Here is a 27,372-nt window from a genome sequence, read left to right on the forward strand (position 1 = left end):
TTTTACAGACTTAACTGCCAATGATTTTCCTCAAATATTTTGTGATTTGGACAGCTTGTTTATATTTATAATTAGTACCTATATATACATATATATATGCTTACATATACATTTATATGTAAATGAGGGTCTTGATTGACCAAAACTATTAACAGAGGGTCTTAACTCAGTACTCTTGAAGATCTGTATGACTCATTAGATGATGATGCTGGAAACCTGCTGTCCAGTTGGTTTGTTTTCCTGTGGAAACACACAGTCCCTGAGGCACCACCCAGGTTCATCCTCCAACCTTCTCACTCACTTTGTCTCCTCAGGGATTGCCTTTGGCAAGAGGTACTTAAAGCCTTAGTCTGGCTCAACCTCCAGAGCTACTCAGCTACTTAACTAAGTTTTCTACCTGTTACTCCATGGGCTGATTTTGCTTCCATCACTGCTACCTGAGTTATTGGAGCTATCTCAAAGCTCTACTTAGAAAATACATTTTTTTCAGTTATTTTTGGGAGGCAATAACCCAAATATAAAACACATTAAAGTATTCCTACATCAACAACAAATGACAATATTTTGAAGGGCACCTGGGTGCAGTCAGTTGAGCATCCCCTTCTTGGTTTTGGCTCAGGTCATGATCTCATGGGTCCTGGGATCTAGCCCGACATAGGACTCTGCACTCAGCGGGGCGTCTGCTTGAGGATTCTCTCCCTCTGCCTCTCCCCCCACTTGTGATATCTCTCTTTCTCTCTCAAATAAATCTTTTAAAAAGAAAATTTTATAAGACAAAAAATAATTTAAAAAATTTTGGTATAAAGTAACTAACTTAATACAGTTGGCTCTAGTTTCTCAGTAATCATCATCATACTTGGGGATTCTTGCAAAGTGAGAATATCTAACTTCATTAACAAATGTAATAAAATGTTTATATATGCTATGTCTAAAGGGTAAGACAATTATTAGAATTTTAAGTTCTGTGAACATTTAAGCAAGTGTGTTTTTCATTTGAGGTTTTTACTTTTTGTATTTTGAAGCCAATATATTTTTTTCAATATTTAAACAGTTTTATAGATGATCTTAGGAAGTCACCCTCTTTTTAACCTGTGTGGTTTGCTTATTTGTTAGCTTTTTCAGGTTTTACCTTCTGTTTGAGCTCATCTACTTTAAATCTCCCATATATTCCTCAGATTTTGTTCTATTAATAGTCTTTTTCTACTTTACAGTACTAATATGGATTCATTTTCAATTTTACATTTCTTCTATAATTCTAATGGGATTTGGGGAAGTATAAAAGTGAAACACTGCTGTTGAGTCAGCTCTCTTTGACCAGAGCCTACAATCACTCTTGACCGAGAAACTCTCACTTTGACCATATACATTTTTAATAAATATAATCTATTGCCATTACTTAAAATCAGATGGAAACTAATTCCAAGTTCCTAACAATTCTGTGTTTAGCAGCTCACGGAAAATGTTCTTAACCCTATGCTGTAACACAGTGGGGTCGTCACACTTGGAGGACTCTGAATGTATCTAAAGACCAGAATAAGTCATTGTCCTTTCTGTCAAGTGAGAGGGCAGGAGAAGCCAGCTCAGGAATATATACCAAGCTGCTGTCACAACAATATTCTTATCTTATACTAAATATTTTGAATATTTGTTTGGATATGATCTGATCTCCTACTAATTAGACTACAACTTAGGGATCATAATTTGTTCATCTTTATAATTCCCCATTTGGGGCACTTTCTAGAGCACATGTGTTTTTCTGGAGGAGAGGAAGAGGAAGAGAGAATATTGGAACAAGGGAAAGAGGGAGTGGGATAGAGAGAGAGAGGGGATGAGGAAAATTTTATGAGCAGTGTTTTACAACTGCTAATGCAAATAAAGTACTTTAGGTTTTAGTTTTAAAACACATTTGTGGAATATATTTAGTGTGTTATCCCTTTAGGATTGACCAAACATTTGATGATTATTAATGGAACCAATATTTTGGTAAAGTTCAGAAAGTGCTATGCATTTCAAGCTTGCAAATGTGAAGACTTCAGGACAATAATTCTTAAAATGTCAAGGAGGTGGTATGTCACGTACCCTTTCAAAATCTAGTATTGAAAACAACACACTTCTCCCAGAAGAGTGAAAAACAAATTTTGCTAATGATTCTAGAAGAGTCCTGGATTCTCTGGAGTCCTTCTTGTAGAAAGTGAATATAACTCCGTGCTTGATATTATGCACATGTACTGATTATTTTATGTGTATATTGAGCCACAATATTTGGAAGAAATGAAAGAAGAAAGGAAGGGAGAGGGGGGGAAGAAGAAAGCTGCTACCCACTCATGTCTTTTTTAAAAGGTGTTTAATTTGTGCTGCTAATTACAAGGTGTATTGTTAGTAGCATAATTATTGTCTTTAGACTTAGAGTTTTGGCTCAACAACTTTACCAAAAGTGTGACCTTAGATAAATTACCATGTTACTATGTGTTCAGTAATTCTCTTCTTAAAAATGGGATAATAACAATTCCCTACCTTCTTCAAGGGATTGTTGTAAATATTAAATGATTGTTCTATTAATTACAGATTATATTACTAAATCATTAGATATTTACAACCATACTTATTAATACAACCCATTTCCTAACTTACTATTACTTGGATTCCAAAATGTTCCTCTGATCATCCATAACATTATTTTATGCATCAAAATTTAGAAGTTCCTAAGGAATATCAAACTTTATTGTTATGTGTATCTCTTTTCTATGTTTCCATTAAATCCCATGATAGTAAGAGTTGTTCCCTTCTTGTTGTAAGCTGAATCTACTAAGCTTATCAATGTGAAGAAATGAAGTCAGGTAAACAGTAACCCAGTACTGAGTTCATTCTTGGGCAGTTTGCCTCTACTTTAGTGATAGATGTGTTTGGAAGCAGATGATAATGCTCTAATAAAATCTAGACATGACTTTTTCCCTAAGAATAAGTATACATTTTTTCAATATTTTTAGGTGCTTTAAAATAAACACCTAGCCAGTGGTGCCTGGGTGGCTCAGTTGGTTGAGCCTCTGGCTCTTGGTTTTGGCTCAGGTCATGATCTCAGGGTTGTGAGATCAAGCCCTGCGTCTGGCTATGCATTCCACCTTGAGTCAGCTTGGGATTTTCTCTCTTACTCTCCCTCTGCCCCTCCCCCTGCTCTCTCTCTCTCTCTCAAATAAAATAAATACATAAAATCTTTTAAAAAGTTACCATGTAGCCATAGTTTGTATTTATTTCCATAAAAAGCTTTCTTATTGGGGATTTTTGCTTACATATAGTTATTTTAGAAACCATAAACACAGTGGAATTTACTCATAATTTATGAAAGTTATGTGCAAAAATACGTCAAGCTCTAAGTAATTAAGTAATTATTTATTATGCTTCAGGGAACAATTTAAGGGTGATTCATTAACAAAACTAAAAATTCACATATCATGTTTTCAATGAGTTGTATTAATAATGAAACATTTTCAATTATGATCTGTTGAAATATTCTTTCCAGGATTCTACCATGTATATTTAGCTCTGAATGAATGATATTTTCACTGGGGATTGGGGAGTGGGCAGGAGAAAGGCTGAAAAGAAAAAAAAAATCAGACAAGATTTATTGAAATAGCTTTCCTTGTATCATTTTCCCAGTTCAAAATATAAAAAATCCAAACAACATCTATCAAAATAATTACTAACACAATAGAGCAGAAATTGTTAAATTCTTATAAAGAGATAGTGATACACCTGGAAAGAAATCCAGCTGGTTATCTTCTGCCTGTGGGGTTAAATTTGACCCTGAAACGTTTTTGCAGTATTGGGTCCCTGGATGCCTTGTGTGCAAGAGTCAGAGAGTCTTAGATTCTGGATTTCTAGGCTTGAAATGTAGTTTTCCAAGTACATCGTACTGGACTCCCAGTCTGCACACTGGACAGGACACAGGTTTGACTCTACACAAAGAAAACTCAATGGAGGTCTCTTTTGTTTGCCCCCTCAACAAATTCAAGAGCTGGCTTAGAGGTGAATTGGTATTGGGAGTAAATAATTGTTTTTAGAGAGAGTGTTTCTTCCTTTACCAAGGCAGAAAGGATGCTGTTGATGAATTATGTGTGTAGAACTCTTGTGAATTTGCTCTGCCCCAAAGTTAATTTCCTAAATATTTTGAGTTTTGTGACATAGACTAATAAGGTATTTATGGCAACAACTGCTAAAATGGCTCCTGATCTTTCCACCTTTTATTATTCTGCCTTTCATGTTCACCTGCTTTTTCACACAAGCTGCTTTTTAAAATAAATAACATATTTTCTTCATATTTTATTAATTCTAGTCTTAAAATATCTCTTAGGCTTTTTTTGTTTGTATGTGTTGTTGTTGTATTTTCCCTGCAATAAGTTACAAAGGGCAAATATAGTCAGGTGGATGATTAGCCTAATTGTAGGACTTTAATAACCCCTTAGAAGGGACTATGATAATTTGTTTTCTTCCTTTTCCCTTTATGCCCTTTTATCCTCCAGTCTACTGGTTCTATTCCTATGGTTATTTCTACTTCTATCCTGTTCCTTTTTCATTTCTTTTTTAATTTTGTTTTTTTGTAATACTTTGGTAATGCATTATTTATAAAACTGTAGATTCCATATAATAAAAATCTGTATACTCATAACCAAACTTAAGAAATAAAACATGGCGATGCAGTTGATGGCCCCTGAATACCACTTTAAAATTTGCCTGTCTCTTCTTTAACCAGAATTGACTACTATCTACATTTTGGAATTTAAGAATTCTGTATTTTAGAGGCACCAGGCTGGCTTAGTGAATGGAACATGTGACTCGATCGTGGGGTTGTAAGTTAGAGCCCCCCATTGGATATAGAGAGTACATAAAAATTAAATATTTTTTAAGTTCCATATTTTAGTATTAAATGTGCATATTTTAAACATAAAAATTTTGTATATTTCACATAACCTTCTGCAACTTAACTTCTCACTGAATTTATTTTTTCAAGATTAGTTGATATTGTATAATGGTCTGTAGTATGGATATATCAAAATTTATTTATTCTTTTGTTGGTAGATATGGATATTACTTACAATTTTTCCCTGTTATTTGAATCAACATTTTTACATACGTTTTAGTGGACTGCTCATGCGAGGATAGGATTATTGGGATTGCTTGTTTTAAGGTGTATTGTGGCTTAAATAAACTAGATAAATTGTTCTCCAAAGAAGTTTGACCAAGTTGCCCTTCTGTTTTCAGTACATGAAAATTCCATTCCTCCACATCTTTCCTAATACTAGGATTTGTACAACTTGGTAATATTTTGATTTCTTTCTGTTATCTGTTGTTGTTTTTTTTAATTTCCTTTGTTCCAACCTCTTTTGCTTTATTATATGATTTTAATTCTGTCTTCCTGTTAGGCACGGGACTCATTCATTTTCAGACTTTTTTATTTTTTAATATTAGTTTAAATGTACAATTTTATTATACACACTGATTTAGCTAATTACTACTTGCCTTGTTTCATAGTAGTTTTGTAATTGCTTTTTAGCACTTCCCAATTTTAATTCTTGTTACTCAAAGTGTGTGTAAAAATTTCCACACACTTTTTCCTTGTATTTTCTTTTTACTTTTCAATTTAATTTCATTGTAGGTAGAAAAACCAAGCCTGTGATTAAGTGAAAGTGATTAAGGTTGTTGACATTTGCCTTATATTCTAGAAAGTACTTTCCTCAAAACACAGACCAATAACAGTGTTTCCTCATCAACTCCCTCTGTTTCCAATGACTATTTTTCTAGTCTACTTTATTTTGAAAGTATAGCAGGTTAAAGGTCTAAATTTTATGAGGAGTCTCAGTTTCAAAGCTCATCTAATAAATGTTTTTTAAAGATAAATAGTAAGCCAACTAGATAACCATTAAAAAAGTAAAATTGGACCTTCTCACTGAACACCAGAATAAAGTCCAAATGAATGAATAATTCGAATGTAGAGAGATAAACTATACAAGGACTAGAAGAAGATTAAAGGACTGTATTAAAAAATTATAAAGTTCCTTTATAACAGAGATGTGAGAAAACCTAAATAAAACTCAAAATTCATGTATAATAAAGAAAAATTGATAAATTTGACCATATAAAAATTATAAAGAGACTCCATATACAAAAAATAAATGATAAACTAGGAGAAAATATTATTTATTATGTATATTATATATATGTATATATAAGCTAGATATATCACATTGCAGTTTATATATATTATATCTATATATAATATATAAAATTGTTGAAAACACAATACAAAAGTCAAGAAAATACATGGACAGTTCAAATTAAACATATCTAAATGGCCCTTATGCAAATGATGGTTATTAACTTTTACTCATAAATTTAAAAATGTAAACTAAAAGTACACTGAACTATTATTTCTCACATATTGTCAGGAATTCAAAAGCCAGGAAGTACACTTTATTTATTGATGAAACTGTGAAGAAATATTCTCATACATTACTGATAGGTATACACAATCCCTGTGGGGAAGAATTTGTAATATTTATGAAAAGTATAGATGCACTTTCCGTTGAACTTGCAGTGAATACTTTATAGCTATATAACTATATATTTATAGCTATATACACTGAGGATAAACCTCCATATATACCAAACAACTTACATACAGATGATTCATGCAATGTTGTTTGTAATAGCAAAATTTTGGAAAAAACCTAAATAAATACCCATAAAAGCCTAATTTGACAAAACTATGGTAGACCTACACAAAAGACTATTAGTCAGATGTTAAAAAGAATGAAGATGGTTTCCTAGGAACTTCTATGGAATGATTTCCAGAATATATATTGTTGAGTGAAAAAAAAATCAGAATGTGGTAGAATGTTTCTTATTTTGCGTAAAGAAACATAGAAAGATGAACAGAAAATTAAGGATAATGTTTATTAATAGGAGTGGGTGAAGCCAGCATAGAAGTGTGTGGATGAAATTGAAAACTTCCTTGCACATACCTTTTCAAATAGTTTTTCTTAAACCACATAATTTCCTTTTTCAAAAACATTAATAAAATGAGGATTAAAAAAAAAAAACAAAATTGAGTCTAACTCTTGTCAAACTGACACCATGAGCAACTTCACACTTCACAAGACCCATGGTTTGATGTTTTCTTGGCAGAGCTATGAAAACCCAGGACCCTGTCTCTACCATCTCTATGCCAGCTTCACATGGTTTCTACTTGGCACACTTTCTTCCTCTTTGGTTTTGGTATTACCTTACAAGCTCGTTCTTTTTTTTTATTTCAAAGGATTTTTTTATATTCATTTTTTTGTTTTTACAACTTCTTCACAAATCTAATTTGCTGTACTACAAAAATAAAAGGTGTTCTTTCTTGATGTCTCTTCTATTCCCATTTATTTCCCTTTCTTCCCACTTTTCTCTCCATTCTACAGTTGTCTTTTTAATCTTATTGCTATTTTGTTTCTCATTTTCTACCTGTGATCCAACTTCCTGTATTTTCCTAAGCTTATAAATTTGAAATATTGTGTTGCAAACATTTCTAACTTCATAAGCATTTCATTAAGTAAAACACATAAAGAAATATAACCCAGATTATCTTGTGACTAAAAACCCCCAAACCATTTGCAATTGACTTTTTCGTAATGGATATCAACACGGATGATATTTTGTCTTCTACAGATGCACCAATTAATTTTCTTTCCCTCCTCTTCTGAAAAAGTAAAGCCTGATGTAAATTTATCTACATGTTTTCATTTTGCCTCTTCCTAAAAAAAAAAAAAAAGAAAGAAAAGAAAAGTGCATCTGATGAGTAAAGAATGATCCAAACCCAAATCATCATGTGGAATTCTTAGGCTGTATTAAATACATAAAAGTGCTATTCTTTCCTTTACATTTATAGTCAAAGCTCAAAAAGGCACATTCAAGGATGAAAAAAAAGCTTTTAAAACTTTAAAACCTGTGAATAGTCAGTCATTAGATAGAGATAAATCTCAATATAATGGCCTTTGATATATTTCTGTTTCTGCTTTTAACTACTCTAACACTCATTCCCACTCCTATAAGTGCCTGTTGGAACAAAGGAAGGGGCATTTTCAATAAAAAAGTGGCATTTTGAAATTTCACACTTAGTGTTTTAAAAATTGTCTAATGGGTTCTTCCTTCGTTATTTTTTATTTATTTTTATTATGTTATGTTGATCGCCGTACATTACATCATTAATTTCTGATGTAGTGTTCCATGATTTATTGTTTGCGTATAACACCCAGTGCTCCATTCAGTACATGCCCTCTTTACTACCCATCACCAGGCTAACCCATCCCCCCACCTCCGTCCTCTCTAGAACCCTCAGTTTGTTTCTCAGAGTCCATAGTCTCTCATGGTTCGTCTCCCCCTCCAATTTCCCCCCCTTCATTTTTCCCTTCCTGCTATCTTCTTCTTCTTCTTCTTCTTTTTTTTTTTTTAACATATAGTGTATTATTTGTTTCGGAGGTACAGGTCTGTAGTTCAACAGTCTTACACAATTCACAGCTCTCACCATAGCACATACCCTCCCCAATGTCTATCACCCAGCCACCCCATCCCTCCCACCCCCCACCACTCCAGCAACCCTCAGTTTGTTTCCTGAGATTAAGAATTCCTCCTATCAGTGAGGTCACATGATACATATCTTTCTCTGATTGACTTATTTCGCTTCCTTCGTTATTTAAATTTTCAGAGGGGTACTCATAAAAGACCATTCCCTAAGTGGCTGGGTGGGGTGAGAATGTTTAATATTGAATTGTAATTGCTTAAACTCACATTATATGACAATAATATATCCTTTCAAAGCTTAAGCAATTAGTTTAATGAGTGGGCACTCACTGACACACATTATTTCTCAAGGATTTTTATTTATTTATTTATTTATTTTTAAAGATTTTATTTATTAGAGACAGACAGGGCGAGAGCAGGAACACAAGCTGGGGGAGTGGGAGAGGGAGAAGCAGGCTTCCTACCTAGCAGGGAACCTGATGTGGAGCTCCGTCCTAGGACTCTGTGATCATGACCTGAGCCGAAGTCAGACATTTAAGGACTGAGCCACCCAGGCGCCCCTCAAGGATATTTTTAACTTTTATTTACATAGCTTTGCACTTCTGTCAGCTTGTTCAAAATTTATCTTAAGTAAATTTTTTAAAAAGTCACTTCTCATTCAAAAGTGTATCTTTTTATCTTAGAAGGTATAATTTTATTTGCCAAAGATAAAAAACCTTAAAAATTTAAATGTCATCTTAACCTTAGGTATAAGTGTCTATTCTGTATAAAAGTAAGGAGGATTGGGGATTATTCACCATGACCAAGTGGGATTTATTCCTGGGCTGCAAGTTTGGTTCAACATCTGCAAATCAATCAATGTGATATAATACATTAATAAAAGAAAGAACAAGAACCATATGATCCTCTCAATAGATACAGAAAAAGCATGTAACATAGTAAGCATCCTTTCTTGATCAAAACCCTTCAGAGTATAGGGATAGAGAGTACATACCTCAATATCATAAAAGCTATCTATGAAAAAAGCACAGCGAACATCATTCTCAATGGGGAAAAACTGAGAGCTTTCCCCCTAAGGTCAGGAACGCAACAGGGATGTCCACTATCACCACTGCTATTCAACATAGTATTAGAAGTCCTAGCCTCAGCAATCAGACAACAAAAAGAAATAAAAGGCATCCGAATCAACAAAGGATAAGTCAAACTCTCACTCTTTGCAGATGATATGATACTTTATGTACAAAACCCAAAAGACTCCACCCCAAAACTGCTAGAACTCATACAGGAATTCAGTAAAGTGGCAGGATATAAAATCAATGCACAGAAATCAGTGGCATTCTTATACGCCAACAAGACAGAAGAGAGACAAATCAAGGAGTCGATCCCATTTACAATTGCACCCAAAACCATAAGATACTTAGGAATAAATCTAACCAAAGAGGCGAAGAATCTGCATTCAGAAAACTATAAAATACTCATGAAAGAAATTGAGGAAGACACAAAGAAATGGAAAAACGTTCCATGTTCATGGATTGGAAGAAAAAATATTGTGAAGATGTCAATGCTACCTGGAGCAATCTACACATTTAATGCAATTCCTATCAAAATACCATCCACTTTTTTCAAAGAAATGAAGCAAATAAACCTAAAATGTGTATGGAACCAGAAAAGACCCCGAATAGCCAGAGGAATGTTGAAAAAGAAAGGCAAGCTGGCAGCATCACAATTCCGGACTTCAAGCTCTATTACAAAGCTGTCATCATCAAGACAGTATGGTACTGGCATAAAAACAGACACATAGATCAGTGGAACAGAATAGAGAGCCCAGAAATGGCCCCTCAACTGTATGGTGAACTAATCTTCGACAAAGCGGGAAAGAATGTCCAATGGAAAAAAGACAGTCTCTTCAACAAATGGTGTTGGGAAAATGGGACAGCCACATGCAGAAGAATGAAACTGGACCATTTCTTTACCACACACAAAAATAGACTCCAAATGGTTGAAAGACCTAAATGGGAGACAGGAATCCATCAAAATCCTAAAGGACAACACAGGCAGCAACCTCTTCGACCTCAGCTGCAGCAACTTCTTCCTAGAAACATCGCCCAAGGCAAGGGAAGCAAGGGCAAAAATCAACTATTGGGACTTCATCAAGATAAAAAGCTTTTGCACAGCAAAAGAAACAGTCCACAAAACCAAAAGACAACCAACAAAATGGGAGAAGATATTTGCAAATGACATATCAGATAAAGGGCTAGTATCCAAAATCTATAAAGAACTTCTTAAACTCAACACCCAAAGAACAATAATCCAATCAAGAAATGGGCAGAAGACATGAACAGACATTTTTCCAAAGAAGACATCCAAACAGCCAACAGACACATGAAAAAGTGCTCAACATCACTCGGCATCAGGGAAATCCAAAACCTCAATGAGATACCACCTCACACCAGTCAGAATGGCTAAAATCAACAAGTCAGGAAACGACAGATGTTGGCGAGGATGTGGAGAAAGGGGAACCCTCCTACACTGTTGGTGGGAATGCAAGCTGGGTGCAGCCCCTCTGGAAAACAGTATGGAGATTCCTCAAAAAGTTGAAAATAGAGCTACTGCATGACCCAGCAATTGCACTACTGGGTATTTACCCCAAAGATACAAGTGTAGTGATCTGAAGGGGTACGTGCACCCCAGTGTTTATAGCAGCAGTGTCCACAATAGCCAAACTATGGAAAGAGCCAAGATGTCCATCAACAGATGAATAGATAAAGAAGATGTGATACACACACACACACACACACACACACACACACGCACACACACACACACACAATGGAATATTATGCAGCCATCAAAAAAACATGAAATCTTTCCATTTGCAATGACCTAGATGGAACTAGAGGGTATTATGCTAAGCGAATTAAGTCAATCAGAGAAAGACATGTATCATATGATCTCACTGATATGAGAAATTCTTAATCTCAGGAAACAAACAGAGTTCCTGGAGTGGTGGGGGGTGGGAGGGATGGGGTGGCTGGGTGATAGACACTGGGGAGGGTATGTGCTATGGTGAGTGCTGTGAATATTATAAGACTGTTGAATCACAGACCTGTACCTCTGAAACAAATAATACATTATATGTTAAAAAAAAAGAAGATAGTAGGAAGGGAAAAATGAAGGGGGGGAATTGGAGGGAGAGAAGAACCATGAGAGACTATGGACTCAGAAACAAACTGAGGGTTCTAGAGGGGAGGGGCATGGAGGGATGGGTTAGCCTGGTGATGGGTATTAAAGAGGGCACGTATTGAATGGAACACTGGGTGTTATATGTAGACAATGAATCATGGAACACTACATCAAAAACTAATGATGTAATGTATGGTGATTAACATAACAATAAAATTTTAAAAATGCCCCAAAAAAAAGAGTAAGGAGGATTGGCAGATTCATTCATATTTCTGTTTAAAAAAAAAAAAAGAGATGAATTCTGCCTGTTTCAGTAATTAACCATGGCCTTAACTTTGGCATCACTGTGCATGAATAGCGATAGGGTCTGCTGCCAAACCACAAATCTAAATTTCGATTTCCTGAGAGATTAAGACAATGTTATTTAAAGTTCACCTCTTAATAAAACCATCAGAGGAATAGCATTTCTTTTAAACGGTGATTATTGTTAATCCAAAGATTTTATTTAAATGTGACTATTCCTGCAAAAGATATAGTCTATAAAGGAGTGGGTGGGTAGAGAGAGAAATGTGTGACTCTGGCAGGCAAAAGAAAAAAAAAAAGGAAAATAATATGATGTTCTTGGCAACATGTTGTAAAATTTAAAACAACAAAATATTACTAACATCTTTGGACTTCTTATAGTCACTAAGATCAATGAAATATGACTGATCTAGACAACAATTTCATTTCCATACTTGTTTATTTAGTTTCCTGATATACAAGTGTGCCTATAAGTTTGTACTTATTTCTCTTTCAGTTTTATTGAAATATAATTAACATACAGCATTCTGTATGTTTAAGGTGTGGGGTAAATGACTTGACTTACATATATTACGAAATGATTACCACAGTGAGTTTAGTTAATATCCATTATCTTATATAGATACAAAATATAGAAAAAAATTTTTTTCCTTGTGATAATGTATTTGCATTTCATAGTTAATTTCTCTTTCAACTTTTTTCTCTTTCATGTGATCAGAATTTTAAGTTTTCAAGAAAATGGCAAATTGTATTTTAAAATAGAAACACATTAATATAGAAGTTCTTTATTTTTTTTAAATATGGAATGCTTCATGAATTTGTGTGTCATCCTTGCATGGGGGCCATACTAATCTTCTCTGTATCATTCCAGTCTTAGTATACGTGCTGCCAAAGTGAGCACAAATATAGAAGTTCTGAACTTGGAGTCTGTAGATAGACTCCAATAGTTTTTTTGTTTGTGTATGTTTTTGCTCTTGTTTGGTGGGGGGTGGTGAGCACCTGTGTGATTAGAAATTTTAAAAATCACGTCTTTATTTTTGGTTATATTTAGTTTTATTTCCTCTAAAGGAAATATAGCATTTCTTTCAATTACAAATGTAGATGACAAACCTTATTACTATTGGCAACTCCTGTGACTTTGTCACCAATAGACATAATAGAAATCTGTTGTTGTTGCAGTTAACCTGACTTATTCATACTTATGGCCACCTTGAAATAACAATCATCATTAGACCTACTGAGAAATCTGTTATTTAATGTATTAATAAGAAAGAACACATATTGGGACTCCTGGGTGGCTCAGTTCGTTAAGCATCTGCCTTCAGCTCAGGTCATGATCCCAGGGAACCTGCTCAGCGGGGAGCCAGCTTCTCTCTCTGCCTGCCACTCCCCTGCTTGTGTTCTTGCTCTCTCTGACAAATAAGTAAAATCTTAAAAAAAAAAAAGAACATATATGACCATATCACATTTTTAAAATTATTTGATAACAACATTTTAATGTAATTGGTTTGCTTTGTAATTATTTGTACCTTAATATTTTATTTTAGGTATTTAAACCATCATTAGACATACGTAGGCTTGAACAGACTGCCAAAGGGTTCCATTGCATGACCTCTCATTTGTACTTTCTGAAGAGTTCTTGTGCTAATTTATACAATTACATAACAGCAGAAACTTTATTTTGCAATGTATGCTCCTTGAAAAAGGATTTCTTTTGCAGTATGTACCCCTTGACAAAGAATTTTTTTGTAATATATGCCTTGAAAAAGAATAGTTTGAGTTTTTAAAAAGGCGTTGCCATACTTCTTAAGTTTTATCTGCTATTAATGAACATACTCTTTCTGGGTTTTATTTTAACGATGTAGAAGTCCAGCCATACACATCAAGCTCAGTGAGTTATAGAATTTCCCTTGTGGTTTGGTTGTCGTTTTTATCAATAAAAAACTAAAGGCATTACATCGCATTAAAATGCTCCAGAGCAAAGATATCTTCTGAGAGTTTCACTGACAAATAATTTCTGTGAAGTTTATTTGATATCTTCACTGTTGTTGCATCCATCTGAAAAGATACCTAAAACAAGACAAAGTTGTTTTTTCTTCTTCCTGCAATATTTGAATTTTACAAGAACAAGTTGTAATATAGTCTAAGCATATGAAATGAGAATATTTAACATTGCTAGTTTGATTTCAATACATCGTGAGAATAGTTCTTCAAAACGAAGAGAAACAATTGGACATCACCAACATCCTTGCACCTGCTGTTTTTATCAGTATTCTCATTAAATAATTTTTTAAAAATATTTATTTATTTATTTATTTATTTGAGAGAGAAATAAAGAGAGCACAAGCAGGGGGAGAGGCAGAGGGAGAGGGAGAAGCAGACTCCCCACTGAGCTGGGAACCTGATGTGGGGCTCGATCTCAGGAGCTGGAGATCATGACCTGAGCCAAAGACAGACGCTTAACCATCTGAGCCACCCAGGTACCCCCTCATTAAATTCTTTAACTACATTATATTATTGGAAGGCAGAAGCACAATCTATGGCGTCACTCTGACTAATATTCAAATATGGCTCTGCCATTAGTCTTTAACCTTGGAACTGTTAACTAAAATATCTCACAGTGTTCTTGTTTATTAAATGAAAATTATAGCAGGTAAGTAACATGACTGTTTAAAAGTTAAATAAAAAATATATATACACACACTGTATATATGTATATGGATATATACATATATACAAATATATACATACACACACACATTCTCAGACACACACACACACACATGTGTCCTGCAAAGAGTAGGGCATACAGTAAGTGTACATAGTAAGTACAAGATAGAGAGCAGACATTGCTATGATGTCTAAGTCCTTAACTCCAACCAATCAGCAAGGCTGATTTTCACTTTTTTATAGAACAAGTTCTTTTAGAACAAGGTAATTCAACTATATGCCTTTATTCAGTTTTTATACTGTCCCATAGCATGTAATCAAGTACACTATTGATTGATGAGTAAATCCATAATTTAAGGAAACAATGAAAATTTAATTGAAATCTAGAGTCATTGTGCTTTTGTGGCAAGTGCTAATTAAATTTGCTTAAGAATTTTGACTATCTGTTAGGTCCTGGGGATCTAATAAGTCATAAGATCTTCTTCAGTAGCTCATAATCTGGAAGAGACAAGAGAAAAGTAAATCATAATTTCACTCTAATGGAATAAATGATAGCATAAGTCATGTTCATAGGTCAGAGAAAGTAACAAACTTTGTCTAGAGATGTAGGGAAAACTTCCCAAACATTGTGACAATAAATTGGGACTTGGGAGTTTTAGGAAATTCTGTGAAGGGAAAAGTAAAGATTGAATGCAAGGAGAAGCATGAGGGGTAAAGATAGATATGAGTCAATGTTGAAGTATTGTCCACATGTTTTATTTTCAATAAATGGTACTTTTCTCTCCAAGCACCCAGTGGAAATGAAAATACAAATTACATCAATAGGAGACTTAGAAATCTGATAAGAAACTTTTAGAAAAAGATATATTGCTAACATTCAGGATTGGCAAGGATGCAGTGAAATGAGCAAGCTCTAAAATTATGGAAGGGAGAGCAAATTGCTATCACATTGCTGGTGGGGCAATTTGACAATTTATATTAAGGGTTTTATAAATGTTCACATCCTTTAGCCTGGTGACTTCACTTCTTGGAATGTATACTAAGAAACTAATCAAATGTACACAAAAACTTGTAAGGCAGATTTGTATTGCAAATGATATACAATACCTCAGGGACTAGAAACAACCTAAATATTTGACAGGACAGAAAGGGGTAAATAAATAATGGTACAGACATACACTAGAATACTTTGCAGCCATTAGAAAACATGTTTGTATAGAACATTTAATGACATGGCAACATGCTCATAATATGATAAGGATTGCAATAGAGTATAATAACATACACTTTAGACACAGAGAGACCTGAGTTCTTGTCATATCTTCATCACTATCTGTATAGCCTGGGAAAACTTAATGACGTTATCTGAGCTTCAGCCTCTACACTTGTAAGATGGGAAAAAAAAATAGTGCTTGTTCTACAAGGTTGCTTTCAGGGTTTATTGGGAAAGCATTTAAAGAGTTTGTTTAGTACCTGGCATCTAGAAGGGGTAAGCTGTGATGGATGATGATGATTTAATTTTAAACTGCTGTTTTTCTTCTATTTCATAAAAATAGTTCAACTGCTCTCAGATGTCATTTGTATGCTTTCTGTCATATTTAACATGAGCTTGTTTGTAATAGCCCTACTGTATCCTTATATTTTGCATGCAGAGCACATAGTAAAGGCTTTAGATGCCCACAGCTCTGCCTTCTAGAGGCTTTTTCTGATCTTTGACTATTACTGGATATCTACCTTCTGTAAAATTAGCTATTATGTTATCTAGTAGGAAATATTTATAGCACTGCTGAGTTGGAGTGAGATAAGATGATAGCAAATAACCTATATAATACTGACTGCCAGGAATTACGCATTTATACGTAGGCTAACTCATTTAATTTTCATAACAACTACATGAGGTAGGATTATTATAATTCTTATTCCACAGATGAGCATACTGGACAGATTAATTTGTCCACTATCACACAGATAATTAGTGGACAAGTGCAATTTAAGCCCATGTGGTCTGGCCCCAGAGTCCATAAATCACTAACACACTAAACTGCCTTCTTAAGGGATTGCACTGTAAATCCATGCAGACAGACACCATACTAGACTTCTTAGTACTGGCACTCCCCTTCCTACCTCTGTGATTGGTACAAAGTAGCAACTCAATAAATCTTGCCCAAAGTAGGACTGGCCAAAGTGAAGAAGATGGATATCAAATTCCAAATGCAGTCTGTTGCATGCAGTACTCCTGATAATCACTGTGCAGCTGCTTTATACATCCAGGGCTCTCAAGTAAAGTATCTGCTCTTGAGACTGTACCATAACACAGTTCTCCATCTTATTAGCTTTCATGCTAGAGCATTCCTATTTGTGGTGGAAACATTATTTGCCAGCCATTTGGCTAATCATTTTTAAATCATGGAAATAATCAACTTAAAACAATTTTGTGACTTCCAAATTATTTTTTTCTTATTTTAATTATATAAATACTACAGTCTTTTATCACCCCCTTCTCCAAATGTTTTCTAACAAAGCAAATGTGTTTTTTTGTCCCATTTTATACTTAGAAAATTCACGGCTTTGTGGTGGCATGTGGCTACAGATCTGAAAGCTGAGAGCATGATTTTGGCTCTTGTTTTCAGTTTGCTGGACTGAATAGTTTATAACTACAATTTCAGAATTCCTTAGAAACATGAAACAGTCTTTGCCAGGAGTACAACTGCTTTCCATCTAAAATGCCAGCATTTCAGTGTGTCTTGCAACATTTTAATTAGTTTGCTTATGGAACCAAATACACTCATAAAACACTGAAGGCAAAGGAAAGTCTCCCTCACCATAATTACTTTTTGCAAAGGATTTACTTACATTTTCATAATTATTCAAGTGTTTTTGTACAGAGAAGTTTACATTTTAAATGGAAAATTATACCTCCATAAAACCCACTGCAAATTAGCAGCTTTAATATAAGCATTCTAATTCTCAATACAGTGTACTGTTGATACTGTTGTGGGATCACACACTGGTTGTTTAGAAAGATAGATTTGCTATAGTAACCTGTTCAATTTGAGTTATTGCCTGAATATTTGTTGTCCTTTAATGTAGCATTCTGTTGTCAAAGGAAGTTCAAGCTGTACACATTATTTGCCAATGGTTTAAGAAGCTCAGAATTTCCCCATGTGGGTAGCATAGGTGTTTCAGCTCATAATCTTTCTCTGTTAGAGGATGTAGAGATAGGCTGAGCTCTCTAAAAATAAAATAAGAAAAAGACTCAATAAGATTTTATACTTACATTTGAGTCAATTGGTAATTTTATATATTATTTCTAGTATCAGTGTGCCAAACAGAGTTACTGTGTTTACACGATCATTTATAGTACATAAATTATATATTAAGTATAAATATGATCTCTAATAATTGCCTATTTATATAATAGAATAGAGTAGAAATACACATGAATTCTTAAAATTAATGCTAAGGAATATAAATAAACAGAAATGAAAATAAAAATCAATTTTTAATCTTATTATTCAGAAAAAGGCACAGTTAACATTATCAGCTCTTACCAGGAAGTTAGGTAAGTTCATGCTCTGGTAATATACAAAATGAAATATGATTTCTAATTTTAAATTTGTGAAGATTTCCTTGTTGCTTCCAATTAATCACTGGTGTTGGCCAAACCTTTGTTAGAATCATGAGAAGAACCCTATCTGTTCCTCTGTCAATAGATCCCAAAGATGATAGAGTAATTTCATTAGCAATCATGGAATTTTAGCTCAGGAATTCTTTTTTTCAAAGAAAATAAATACCCCATGACGGTTATTCATATATGACACATCCCTACAAACTCTTAAGACAGGTAATTGAAGAAAACTTTTTTAAAGTAATAGCAGAATTTTGCATCTGGAGTCAGGGTAAATTATTGACCAATTTTTATAATTTCCCATTTAAGATTTGTCTTCAATTAAAGCTGAAAATGAAAACGATAAATGAGAAATTGTTGTGATCTGGTGCTGGAAAGGCTACACATAAAGCTTTGCATTAAATCAAGCACAGATGTGAAAGCTCTAGGGAGTCTAGAAGTAGAAATAAATTCTCACTCAACAGCTTGATATATTCTGTCAATAGAAATGAGTAAATGGCAAAGGCTGTGTCAAAAAAAGTAAGTTATCAAAAGGCTAATTTTTGTTTTACCTGGGTCAGCTGAGGCATCTTTTTTTTAAGATATATAAACCATCGTGTTTTTATTTTTATTTTTAATTTTTTTATTTTGTTATGTTATGTTAATCACCATACATTACATCATTAGTTTTGATGTAGCATTCCATGATTCATTGTTTGCTTATAACACCCAGTGCTCCATTCAATACGTGCCCTCTTTAATACCCATCACCGAGCTAAACAATCCCCCTACCCCCCTCCCCTCTAGAACCCTCAGTTTGTTTCTGAGTCCATAGTCTCATCAGCTGAGGCATCTTAATGGGATTAAAATCAGGAGAGCACTAGCACTCTAAGGTAATTACATACTTACAGACTGAGGTTGTGTGTTTGTGTGTTTTAATGCAAAGAAAACCTGTTGCTCTAAGAACAACCAGTGCCTCTAAGGATCAGAAGAAAATGACTTGGTACTTAGGATTGTGTAAGATATTTGAAACATATTTTATCATTTATTCAAATATTTGTTCCAAGTTTAAAACCCAAAATACCTTTTGCAAGAGAGAATGATCATCATTTGCTAGTAATTATCTTTTACATGTCTAAACTAAGAGGTAATCCACAAATAATTGGTTTCCAACTCTTGTATCAGAACATTGTGCCAGAGAGTCCTGACTATTTTACCATGTGACTGTAATTTAGAAAATGACAAACACATTGAACAATGTGTCCTGAGAGATTGAAGTCCAGTCCAAATCAGGAATGAAACAAGTTGGTAGAGCTCCTGTCCAATAGGTTGAACCACATGGAATGGCTGATCTATGACTTACAGAAACAGTGATTTCATATGGCTCACTCCAATAATGGTGTTTTATGAGTTCTGTGACGCTACTTTTCACTTCAACATGACAACATTATTAGTTATTGATTGCATTGTAACAAATTACTCCCAAATTTAATGGTTTAAAACAATAAAGATTTATTATGTTGCAGTTTCTAGGCAGCAGGAACGGGGCTTAGTTGCCTGGTTTTAGTTCAAGATCTCTTATGAGATTATAGTGAGAATGTTAGCCAGGGCTGCAGTTATCTGAAGGCTTGAGTAGGGCTGGTAGATCCATTTCCAAGGTGACTTATATGCTAGCAAGTTAGTATCAGTTGTTGGCAGAAGCCTTAGTTTCTTGCCACAGTGGTATCTCTATAAGGCTTATTTACTGTCCCCACAGTATGGCAGCTGACTGAACATAATGAGAGATCCAAGAGAAAGAAAGGGAGTCACAATGCCTTTTGTGACTCATCTTGGAAGTCAGGCACCATCATTTCTAACATATTTTATTTATTAGGAGTGAATCCCTAAGTTTAGCCCAAAATCAAGAAGAGAGTAATTACATTCTGCCTTTTGAAGAGAGGGGTATCGAAGAATTTATGAACATATTATTGAACCATCATAACAACAGTAGTTACTCTGCATGTAAATATATATGACTGATACTCATCCAGTATTTTTAATACAAGTTCCTTTGTTCTAAGATTTGATATGTATTTTTCCACCCTGGTGCTCTATGTCCCTGACTACTTATCTCCTCTTCATCTTGAATCTTCCTGCAGATTTTACTCTTCTTTCTTCCCTTACTCAGCATATCTGCTGAGGTGGAGCATCTAAAAATAGTAGTCATTTCAGGGGCCTAAGAAACAATTATTATTGAACTTTCCATGTTAGAAAGTAAAGGTTTTATTGGACTGGGGCAAGAGTTTTATTACTTCCCTGTTTATTTAAACCTCAAAATCACACATTTTGGAAAGAGCTACCCCAAAAATTTATTATAGGAAAACCTCCTTATTGTTGGCTAGATAGTTAAATTGTGGTTCAGGTTAGTTACTAATTAACTGTCAAGTGTTAGATAAGAAACTCAATCTCTAGACCTCAGTGTTTCTTATCTCTATGGTAAAATTGACTCTAAGGTTTTATTTAATAGTAAAGATATTATATTATTATGATTAATATGAGGTATGGAATTAACTATACATAGTAGGAGAGTATAGAATTTTTTTTCTCTCTTCTATTTGGTGCGGTTATATGGAACAGTGACAAAATACTTCTTGTACACCTTTTTTGTAATGTTTGGATCTAGCCCATAATATTTTTCAAGCAAATGAATCATCAACCAGGCATCATTTTGTCAAAGTGGCACTTGAAAAAGAAGATTGGCATGTACTAGAGACAGTCACTGTTCTCCATCTCATCATGTCTATTGGCAAACTACTAGAGCTGGGGAAGCTGGGTTCTTGGAAGCTATATCCAAAGCAAATAACTTTTTAAAACCTAAAGTTGGGATTTTGATATTTACGTGAAGCAAATATATTTTGTTTTTTCATACATTTTAAATTCTTCTGGAGTTTTTTAATAGAATTGAACTCAGTTGTGTAGGAAACATTTGTGGTAATACTGAACTTGTTAAGGTAGTTTTCACATGCCATCTAGCCTCACTCCCCAGGAAGACTTTTTAAAGTGTTAATTTCCCAGTTTGTGATTTTCTTCCTGATTACATTTGCGGGGAGCCATCTAGAGACATAATGAGTAGGAATGCCTTGTACTCACAAAACAGTAATTGGATAAAAAGGTGTATGGAAATTTTTACTAACATCCAGTCTAGTCTGGAGACAAATGCAAAATCTGATCATAAACTTATGTGCCATATCACAGGCAAAACCTCTAATCTCAGAGAAAATTTAGCAGGATTTTAAATCACAAAAGGACAAATACATCCTAATATATGTTTGCTAGTGATGGAATAGTTCCTGGGTTATTTTCTCTCTAGGGAAAAAATGCAAAATATGTACCATATCTAAAATACTACAATATTAGCCCTAATTTAAATCCTGGGTTTTTTATTTTTTTAAGATTTTATTTGTCAGAGGGAGATAGAGAGAGATACAGAGCACAAGAAGGGGGAGCGGCAGGCAGAGGGAGAAGCAGACTCCCTGCTGAGTAGGGAGCCCAAGGTGGGACTCGATCCTGGGACCCTAGGATCATGTGCCCTGAGCCAAAGGCAGATGCTTAACTGCCTGAGCCACCCAGGCATCCCCAAATCCTGGGTTTAGATTATGCTAGTAAAGAGACACCACACATATGTTTAGTACTTACTCTTTGATAGGCGCTTGATTAGGAAATATAGGTACATAACTAAGTAAGAAACAGAAGTCAAGGAACTCAGCATCTAGAATCAAGAAATTCTAATCAAAAGGAATAAAACATTGAAAGGGGCTCCAAATAAGTCTGGGACATTTTATGTCTAGAAATGGTAAAAAGCAAACAAACAAATAACAAAACAAAAAAAAAATACAGAGAAAAAAATAATTTGTTACCTGGAAATAAGATTGGAAATACTTTTAAAAAAATTTTTAATTCCAGTGTAGTTAATATATAGTGTATTAGTTTGGGTATACAATATTGTGATTCAACAATTCCATGTTTTACTCAGTGCTCATCAAGATAAGTGTACTATTAAAGCTTTGATTTATAATTTCTGTATAAATTCTGTACTATTATTATTGTTAATATCTGGTGTTTCTGATTCTTGCCTTTGGCTACATCAACTATCCTTAGGTCTGCTGGACTGCTAAAGAAGAAAGAATTGCTGAGACAGTTTACCTGGTTTCCAGCAGGCGCCATTCTGCTTACTTCTTTAAGGATATACAGAGCTACTGAGTAGTCTTAGAGATATACATACATCCTATACCCCACCTCCTATTACTTTTTTCCCCATTTTTTGATGTCCTCTCTCCTGATTAATTTTTCTCATTCCTTGAAAGCCAAAGGCAATCAATGTCCAAAGAAATTTTCTTAGCTGTGGGAGAATGAAAGTGATTCATCTCATCCCTCAGAAATTTAATTTTAATTTTAACTTTAATATACTTAGGCTTTAATTGTTTAGAATATTTTTTTAATTGAAGCTTGGCATACATACACAAAATCACACAAATCATAAGTGTACAATTCGATGGGTTTTCACAAAGCAAATACATTTGCATAACCACCATGGAGTCAAAAAGTAGACTATTAGCATCCCTAACAGCCCCAGTAGTTAACTCCTCTCTGATAATAATAATAGATTTATTTTACCATTTTTGGGTTCCATGTAAATGGCATCATGCAGCATGTACTCTTGTATATGGCTTCTTTTGTATAATATTATGTTTGAATGATTCAATGCTTTTGTGTGTAGCAGTGGTTCATTTCTCAACACAATAGTTTTCCATTACATGAACATACCAATGTGTAGTTATTCATACTACTGTTGATGGAAAGTTTGGAATTATAAATAATACAGATATGAAAAATGTAGTACACATTTTTGGGGTCCATCGGTTATATATGTTTCATATGTTCCTCTCTGTACTTTCCATCTATTTTGCCCTCTGTATTATATAGTCTAGATGTTGTGTTTTGATCTGTCTTCCACTTCATTCATCTTTCTTCAGCTGTGTCCCATCTATCATGCTATGATGTCAGTTATAGTATTTTTCAATTAAAAAAATTTCCATTTGACTCTTTTCTTATTTTCTGTGAAAATTCTCTACCTGGTCATCTATTTGCTTAAAGATATTAATCACCGTTATTTTAAAATTTCATGACCGTATTATTTGTGTCACTTAGTATTGCCTGTTTTTTTCTTTTTGTGGTATTTCTTAATATCCCAAGAAATTTTAGTTTCACTATTAATCTTGTATGTGAAGAATTTTAGTGATGATTTACCCTATCCTCTGGCAGACCAAAAAGAGCCATTCACCTAAATCCAGTCAGACCTTGAACTAAGTTGATACTAGTTTGCATTCTTGGCATGGTTTAGTCTACCTCTGGTTTACCCCCATGGTATATCCCCCAGGGATCCCAATTAAAGCATGGAGTGTTTACTAGTGCCACTCCTTTTTGGAGGTCTTTAATTTTGATCTCCTGAGCATAGTGGGAACGCTGAGAACACCACACTACTCTTTGATCATATTTGGTTCCTTTACACACATTTTCTGCTTGGCTCTGTTACATCTTTTCCTGTGTAGCTTAATCAGATAATGACTCAATGAGACAACAGGTCTTGAGTGGCAGTCTCACTTCTGTGAAAGTTATTCATCAATGGAATTTTGGTCAATCAAGTCCTAGATGTCTTCTTGTACCAGAACTCCAATTCTTATTTCCCCAAACGTGAAGTTACCAAAAGCTCTTTTGTATTTTAGGATGCTTAGCAGCTTCTCTACCCAGCCTAGTCACATCTTGGTATATGTCAAGAATCAATAAATGTCCCAAAGAGAAAGCCATTGTACAGAAAATCTAGCTTACCTCAATAAAGTTTCCTTCTCTCCAGGATCTGGCCCTTCAAAACTGGCTACTTCAGCAGCTTTCTCATGCTTTTAAATCTACTGCTTAAAATTTCATTATATTTTTTGTTCTTAGCAGGATTTTTGGTCTGCTGTAAGAAATCTCAACATAATTGGAAGTGGAAGTTCCAAGCTTGAAATTTTTTATCCTATTTTTTTTTTAGAATAAATACTTAAATAGTAGTAAGATAAAGCATTTAAGATGGTAAATTTGGGAGAAGTGAATTATCTTCACATTATGTAATTTTAAGGAATTGGGGTAAAATAGAGAGATTATTTCCTTGCCCAAGACTGAACTAGGTCGAAAGAGGCTAATAATGCCAAAGTTAAAAACTTAAAATAATGACCATTACAGTAATTCTAGATTTTATATTTTCACACATGTCTGCTTTTTACAAGTCAAAGGTACAAATTTTCTTTGTAAAACATATGTATAGCACTTTTCAAAATTATTTGACCTTATTTTTTTCAAATACTATAAACATTATTATCTATGTATTTGTGTTCTTTTGGATATATATACATGGTTTTCTGCTCTACAACAAACATACAAACTCAAATATTCACATGCATGTGCATGCACACTTATTCTACTAGATTAGAAGTAAACCTTCTAGTTGACACCAATAGATTTATATGTGACACTATTAATTAATCAGGAAATGAATATAATAAAGCCTGTGTTGTACCTGGTAGATTTGACCCAGTCCAAGAAATGCTAGAGTAATTAAATTGAAAGCTACAGATGTGTCTTTACTACCTAAAGTTTTTCATTTCTCTCAATTGTTAGGAGAAATGAAGGTGAGATCAATTCCTTAGCTTTGAAATGTCAATATGCTGTTTATGTGTGCTACACATTGAGTTTATTTTCTAAATAAAACACCAGCTTTAGAAGCTGTGCCAGGTGTTCAGGGTTGTTTTTCAACTCATTCAAGTCAGTAATATAATTCTACCTAAAGTCCTGTACGATAAAATTATTGAATTCATCAAATCCATTGAGGTAGAACTGTACTACTCGATATGGAGGACCTACAAAGTGTAACTCTCAATTTCTACTGCTGAATTCTAAATAAGATTAACAAAATTCACTCTAGAAAGGCAGGTTCCAAAACAAGGAAAAAAGGGAATGATACTTGTTGAATTACTCTTTACCTTTCCTGAATCAAAGTGTCTTTATATTTTTTATATAATTTCAAACTGACAGAAAATTTTCAAGAATAGTACAATGAACTCTCACACAGACTTTATCCAGACTACTATTATTTGCATTTTGCCCAACTGCTTTATTGTTGTCTCTCCCCTTTGCATCCTCCCTCCCCTTTTCCTTCCATATTTTTAAGTCTTTTGAGGATTGTTGGAAACATTTTTTCCCATTAATCCTGTATACTTTAGTGTGTCTTTCCTAAGAACAAGGATATCTGCTTACCATAGAACAGTTATCAAAATCAGGAAATTTAACATTGATATAATATTACCAAATCTACAGTTCATATTCGGATTTGTCAATTATTCCAATAATGTCCTCTGTACCCATTTCTCCTTTGTATTCTGTCCAGTCTAGGATCATACACTGCATGTAGTTTTCTTGTTATTTACGATTCTATTGTGAAACAGTTCTTCGACCTTTCTTTATCTTTCTTTTCTTGATAGTTGTGAAGAATACAAGCCAATTATTCTGAAGAATGTTTTTCAATCTGTATTTCTGACATTGTATATTTGAAATGTACTTGTTTTCTTGGTTCCTTTCTGTATGCCCTGATAGAATATGTCTGGGAAATGTATCTGTCTTATTCTTGTGTTTCCTCTTCATTAGCCTTGGTACATGTTAGGTACTCAATAATTGATTTTTGAGTAAGTGCTTATATGTGGCATGCATTTTATGCATATTATTTCATTTCCTGGCTACAACTTTGAAATTGAATTATCCTTAAACCAATTTTGCAGATAGGGAAACTTAAGACCCAAGTCTACTAACCACCAAAGTTACCCCAGCTATTAAGTTGCAAGGCTATGATTAAAAGCCATGTCTCCCTTGGTCAAAAACGTTTTCACTTCAAACTCTGCTCACTCTCAGAGTACAGATTTTTTTTTCATCCTCTGGGCATAGTGCTTCCCAATCATTATGCTGGAAAACTATTAAGGGATAAGTGTAGCTGGATAGAATGAAATAAACCTAAGCACTAACATTATTTTTATCTGCTCAGTACGTGAACACATGCATTTTCCTCAGTTCAATACCTTCTAAAGATGTTTCATGGTCTCATAATGTTAGTCTCCAAATACAGTGTATAAGAATAGAAATTACCTTTGAACATAAAACAGAATATTCTGTTGCTTCAAAAATCTTTGAAATTGGAGATTCTTCTCCTTTTCTTTTTTTGAAGGACCAACTGTGGAGCAAATACTTAAGAATTCTCTGAAGCAAGTGTTTACAAAGAGCCCTAGGGATATATATTTTTTTTCATTTGTGAAAATGTTTTCACTTTGTTGGACATATAATGATGCCAACTGCATGTTTTAGTAGATGAAGGAGACGCTGAAAGAGATAGGAAATGATATTGCATATTTAAAACACTTTAAACTTAACCAATTTTGATTTTTTTCTTCCTGGCTAATGATATTTGGTTCATTCCTTACTCAATATTATAAATTGATTTATAAGTGGAATGGACTTGAAGTTTTGGATTATTGTACAAAATTGAATTAGAAGAATTAAACAGGCATGATGATGATGATTAGCATTTATATATCCCTTATTATACTCTTTATTATATCCCTAGCACTGCACAGAGCACTTAGCCTGCAATTCATTGAGTATGGGTTATTCACTGAGATTCAACATCATTGTCAGACCATCATTTTTATTTATACTTTGTTTCTTTTAATGTGTATTTCTGGAATCTTGGGTATGCATACATCTTTAATTACCAAGAGAAGAAATACGTGAAGATGTCATAAAGACATCTCTTACATATTCATTATATTATACCTTACAGGTAAAAGTATAGAGAAATTATCTGACCACCAGGGGCAGCAAATTATAAAACAAAGTGTTTTTAGAAGAGGAGTTCACTGTTTTGACTGCTTTAGATTTTCAGAACGTAATTCAGGCCAGAAAGTTTCATATAAGTGATAACTGTGTTCAGAATCTTA

General features: G+C 34.0%; 1 protein-coding gene and 1 non-coding gene across 2 annotated transcripts in view; one reads left to right on the forward strand and one right to left on the reverse strand.

The window, feature by feature from the left end:
• ZNF385D (zinc finger protein 385D) overlaps positions 1 to 27,372 on the forward strand; it is an 863,057-nt gene that overhangs the window by 327,557 nt on the left and 508,128 nt on the right. The window lies entirely within an intron of this gene.
• Positions 12,834 to 12,940, reverse strand: LOC113919030. The gene has a single exon (XR_003518775.1). It is a non-coding gene; the product is annotated as a U6 spliceosomal RNA (small nuclear RNA).

Source organism: Zalophus californianus, chromosome 1 (assembly GCF_009762305.2).
Source record: "Zalophus californianus isolate mZalCal1 chromosome 1, mZalCal1.pri.v2, whole genome shotgun sequence".
Lineage (NCBI taxonomy): Eukaryota > Metazoa > Chordata > Mammalia > Carnivora > Otariidae > Zalophus > Zalophus californianus.